Below are 6,204 nucleotides of genomic sequence, written 5' to 3'. Positions count from 1 at the left end.
TATTTTTTGTTTTTCTACTATACAGAGTATTTTTGTCATAATGTAATATAGTTTTTTATTTTGTCTTTTTTGGGGGATAGTCAGACCCGGTGAAGCTCAGGGGTTACTCTTGGCTCTGCACTCAGAAATCACTCCTGGTTGGCTCAGGAAACCATATGGATGCCGACAATCAAACTCAGGTCCCTCCTAGATGGGCCTTGGGCAAGGCAAATGTCCTACTGCTGTGCTATCTCTTTAGCCCCTTATTTTGTATTTTATTTATTATTGATGAACTTACAATCCTTTTTAATGAAAGTATCTATAGTTTATATATGGAGTGTTTATAATGGTTTGTTTTTATCTATCTATGGTTTTAAGTCTTGTATGCAAGTTAATGCACTTTAAATTGATATGTTGTAGCAGACTGTTTAGGGGTTATTTCTGGGCAGGACTCAGGAGCACATAGGTGGTACTGAAACAAAACTGGGTTCAACCACATGCAAAGTAAATACCTTGCCCTCTATATATCTCCCTGACTTTTAAATTTTATTATTAACAGGTTTGTAAACCATGGTGAGTTGAATTAAAAATTGAAGCAAAACAAATCTATATTCCTATATTTATATATATTGAAAACTAATTTTTATTTTTTTAATAAATTATAGGAATGAAAAGTGTGGAAAATTAGTTTGTTCAATTTCAGAAAGTTTGGTATTTCACGTTACTGGGGCCTCTGTTTTTTATGCCAACAAGAGTGGAAATATTTGTCTTTCACTGGACTTTGAGAACACTACTACTAGTACTGAGAGCATTAGACAACAAATGTGGACAAAAACCGGAACTGCTTGTGATACAAACAAGGCATGTAAATTTTTTGTTTAATTTCCTAAATTTCAAGCTGTGATATTTTTAGAGGTCTTCCTAAATGAAGCTTAAGAGGCCCAGAGTAGTTCCTGGCAATTCTTGAGCCTGAAGTTCAATATAAGGATCTGAGGGTATGGTGTTAGTTTGAGCACTATAGGACTGGGTATTTCCCAGGCAATGCTGTGCCAGGGATAAAACCTGGGTGACCAAATACAGAACTTGTGCCTTGGCTCTTGTGCTATCTCTTTGGCTTTATACTCTAATTTTAAATGCATCATTAATATATTACCTCCTAGAATGTTATTGCATATATATTTAAAATAATGAAATGTGTTCAATTATTAAAATAAGCTGCATGAGTGCATATATTATATTATTACTTTATTTGTTTTGGTTTTGTTTGGGGGGCCATGCCTGGTGGTGCTCAGGGGTTACTCCTGGCTATGTGCTCAGAAATCACTCTTGGCCTGGGAGACCATATGGGATACCTGGGGATCAAACCTCCATCCTAGGCTAGTGTGTGCTAGCTCTGACTCCCATATATTATATTATTATTAAGAGATTTCACTGGATACTATTGCCCTTTATTACAGATTAAGTACATGTACTGAATTAAGAAGCATACTGTTCTTTCACTAAATTTAATTTAAATATATGATTACTTAAAAGCAGCTGTATTGTATATAGCCTTACGAGATTGAGTAACAAAAAAGAAACACATTTAAAAAAATGTAATGAGAAACAAAATAAAACCAAGGATATTGTAGTAGGATTACTTGAATTTTCTTCTAACAAGAAACAACAAATTTACAACTACAATATAGAACAACTCCCCTTGAAACAGGAACTAAAGCCAATAAAACATAGTAAAGAGTAAAATGAGTAAAGAGCAAAAGGCCTCTTATTCAGAAATGCAGAAAAGTGAAGAAAAATTTTGTGGGAATAGTGACCCAAATGCAGTGGTTTAAATGGGAGTTGTCTTGAACACTCTTGGTCTCAGAGTATACCAAGGAGAAGAAAAGAAATTGAGTGGAGGGGAGGCTAATACAATATGAAAGGAGAGGGCCAGGGGCCAAGTGGTCTTGGGTGCATTGGTGGTGTTAAAAAGGACAGAACTAAATATCCAACACAAAGTCAACAACAATAGATTCAAAGACCCAAACTCTAATACCCTAAGTTTTATTTTTTATATCTTTATTTAAACAGCTTGATTACAAACATGATTGTAGTTGGGTTTCAATCATATAAAGAGCATTCACCTTCACCAGTGCAACATTCCCATCACCAATGTTCCAAATCTCCCTCCTCCCCACCCACCCCAGCGTGTATTTGAGACAGGCTTTTTACTTCCCTCATCCATTCACATTGTTATGATAGTTGTCAGTGTAGTTATTTCTCTTAACTGCACTCACCACTCTTTGTGAAGAGCTTCATATCGTGAGCTGAACCTTCCAGCCCTCATCTCTATTTTCCCTGAGAATTATTACAAAAATGTATTTTGTTTTTCTTAAAACCCATAGATGAGTGATGCTATTCTGTTTCTATCTCTCTCTGTGATGTATTTCACGCAGCATAATAGATTCCATGTATAGGAAATTTTCATGATTTCATCTCTCCTGATGGCTGCATAATATTCCACTGTGTATATGTACCACAGTTTCTTTAGTCATTCATCTGTTGAAGGGCATTCTGGCTACTGTAAATAGTGCTGCAATGAATTTTGGTGAGAGGAAGGAATTTTTGAATTATATTTTTGTGTTCCTAGGGTATATCCCTACGAGTGTTATAGCTGGATCAAATGAGAGCTCAATTTAGTTTTTTTGAGGAATCCCCATATTGTTTTGGACTAGATAGCATTCTCACCAGCAGTAAATAAGAGTTCCTTTCTCTTCACATCCCCTCCAGCACTGATTTTTCTTGTTCTTTGTAATGTGTACCAGTCTCTGTGGTGTGAGATGGTACTTCACTGTAGTTTTGATTTGCATCTCCCTGATGACTAGTGATGTGGAGCATTTTTTCATGTGCATTTTTGCCATTGTATTTCTTCTTTGAGGAAGTTCATTTCTTCTCCTCATTTTTTTGATGGGGTTATATTTTTTTTCTTATTAAGTTCTGTCAGTACCTTGTATATTTTGGATATTAGTCCCTTATCTGATGGGGATTGGGTAAATAGTTTATTCCACACGATGGGTGGCTCTTGTATCCTTGGGCACTATTTCTTTTGAGATGCAGAAGCTTCTCAGCTTAATATAGTCCCATCTGTTTATCTCTGCTTCCACTTTTTTGGAGAATTGTTTCCTCCTTGATGATGCCTTTAGTCTCAAAGTGTTTTACCTATGTGTTGCTCTATATACCTTATGATTTCAGGCCTGATATTAGAGTCTTTAATTTGTTTGGATTTGAAAATACCCTGTTTTAAATGGGCCTGTTATACTGGCAAGCTAAGGCTGGTGATTGGGATAAACTCTGAGAACATGGTGGAGGGAGGTGGACATTGCTGTTGGGGCTGGCCCTGATTCATTATATGTATGAAATCCAACTTAAAGGGCTTTGTAAATAACAATGGTTTTAATAAAATAAAATAATTTTTATTATAAAAATTTTTTAAAAAGAGTTACAAAATAGAAAATAGTAAGAAAATCACAGTGCTAAATAATTTAAAAAGTACAATACTGAGACAATCCAATGGAACGGGTCTTCTGGAAATATAACGAAAGAATCTATCCCAGGCTCCATCCTAGGAGCAGTGCAATGACCAAGACCACCAACTACAGAAGTCGGATTAAAACGACACTGAAGAAACAGAACTGCTAGAACCACAAAAAAAGACATCATCATAAGCTCCATTTCCTTGACCGGTGCAGACACCAAGATCTCTAGATACAGAGGTCTGATTTTACCACCCATGATGAAGCAGACTTCCATACATCACAAAAGCACCGAGGGGAGAGTAAATGACTACACAAAGAGTCTATAGGTAAGCCCATGATAGTATACTTCAAGAGTGGAGAAAAATTCTGTATCTCCTAGGGCCAAGGGAATTCCCTCTCTAATGCCCCCCAATATTAACTGTGCCTATGCAGGGGGAAAAAAAGCACAAAATAATCTTTTTATCTATTTACCTTTTTTTTTTACTTCTTTGTTTTGGTATAGATATTGAGGTTGATGTCTCCAACTTTATTTTATTTTATTTTGTCTTTTTCTTTTTGTGCTCTGGCATGGTTTTATTTCAGGACTGAGACTATTGAGTGGTGCTAGCCTTTATTGCTGTAGTGCTCACTGGATATTTTATTTGATATTTCTTTTTGTATGGTTGTGGTGTTTCAATTTCCCTTTTTCTGTGCTCTCTCAAACTGAGGTTGAAAGCCTCTAAAATGATTCCGCCCATTTTCGGCTTATTTGATTTTTACCCCATTTTATTGCTTTTCTTTCCTTCAAACAAAACCACATAAATTGAACTATCTGTATCTAGTTCCACCTCTCAAATAAAGGGGGAAATAAGGGAGGGTACCAGGACCAAACAGATATATGATCATTAAGTAGTAAGCTATACACAGAGGGGACCACTTATTCTAGATGCCCGGGGGGTGAGGGTGGAGGATATGGGATGCAAGATGGGAACGGGGGTGGAGGGAGGACAAATTTGGTAACAAAAATTCCCCTGATTCAATGTTAATATGTACCTAAAAAATACTGTGAAAGATATGTAAGCCAATATGGTCAAAATAAAAATTATATATTAAAAATAGTACAATAGTGTTTAACATCTGTATTTTTTATAGAAATAAGAAAATGTGTATGTTTATATATACATAATAGATATGTAGGCTATCCCCAGCAGTTCTCATTGCTCACTATTGGCTTTATACACAGGGATTACTCCTAGAGAGGTTGATCAGATGACTTTTCATGGATCTAATTGGATTGGGCACTTGCAAGGCAAGCACCCTACCTACAGTACTATATTTCTGCTCCCAGAAATAAAAATATATTAAAGAACATCAAGTAAAGATTCATAAGGATACTAGACAGAAGAGATAGACAAACTTGTATTTTAAAATATAATGACAAATGGGACCGTAGAGATAGCATGGAGGTAGGGTATTTCCCTTGCATGCAGAGGGATGGTCGTTAGAAACCCGGCATCCCATATTGTCCCCAGCCTGACAGGAGCGATTTCTGAGCATAGAGTCAGGAGTAACCCCTGAGAGCTGCTGGGTGTGGCCAAAAACAACAACGACAACAAAGAATTAAAAAATGACAAATGACTCGCAAAAGAAATTAATACAGAATTAATACATCACAGAAATTTAGAATTCCAAAAGATAAACCCAAAAGAAACACACTTGGCAGGAGCAATAGTACACAGAGGAGGTATTTCCCTTGCACAAGGACCACCTAGGTTCGATCACTGGCATCCCATCTCATCTCCCCAGCACCAGCACAAGTGATTTCTGAGTTTAGGGCCATAAGTAACCACTGAGCATGGCTGGGTTTCCCTTCTTCCCCCCAGAAAATGTACCGGTACAGAAAAACCATTGTAATTAAACTTCAAACTTCAAAGTAAATCTTTAATGAAGCAAGAAAAAAAAGGAAAATATTCTATTCAGGGTCACTTAAAAATGTTGACTTTAACGTCTTAGAGTCAACTTAAAATTAAACACACACACACAAACACACACACACACACACAAAACCAGATATTTAAAAACTTTTAGTGTCATTAATGTTTCAAGAAATTTTAAAATAATTACTTAAAAATTTTCAAGACTATTAAAATTTCTGAAAGAGTATTCCAAGAAGAAGAAGAGGAGGAGGAGGAAGAGGAAGGGGAGGGGAGGAGGGGGAGGGGGAGGGAGAGTGAGGAGGGAAGAGGGGGGAGGGAAGGGAGGAGGGAAGAGGGGGGAGGGAGGGGGAGGAGGGAGGAGGAGGGAGGGGGAGGGGAGGAGGAGGAAAGAAGAAGAAATACAAGTAGCAAAAGGCATGTGAAGAAATGGTCTGCTTCATGAATTATGAAGGTGATGTGAATTGAAACAACAATTAGATATCTCACACCACAGAGACAAAGTACAAGAAGGGGAATGGGGGAGGAGGAGGGAAGAAGGGAAGGAGGGAGGGAGGGAAGGAGGGAAGGAGGGAAGGAGGGAGGGAGGGAAGAAAGGAGGGAGGGAGGGAAGGAAGAAGGGAGGGAAGGAAGGAAGGAGGGAGGGAAGGAGGGAAGGAAGAAACGAGGGAGGGAAAGAGGGAGGGAGGAAAAGAGGGATGGAGGGAAAGAGGGCGAAGGGAGGGAAGGAGAGAAGGAGGGAGGGAGGAGGAAGGGAGGGAAGAAGGAAGGAAGAAAAGAAGAAAGGAAGTAAAGAA

Source organism: Suncus etruscus, chromosome 4, assembly GCF_024139225.1.
Source record: "Suncus etruscus isolate mSunEtr1 chromosome 4, mSunEtr1.pri.cur, whole genome shotgun sequence".
In the NCBI taxonomy this organism is placed as follows: Eukaryota; Metazoa; Chordata; class Mammalia; order Eulipotyphla; family Soricidae; genus Suncus; species Suncus etruscus.
Note: the sequence above shows the minus strand (reverse complement) of the source record.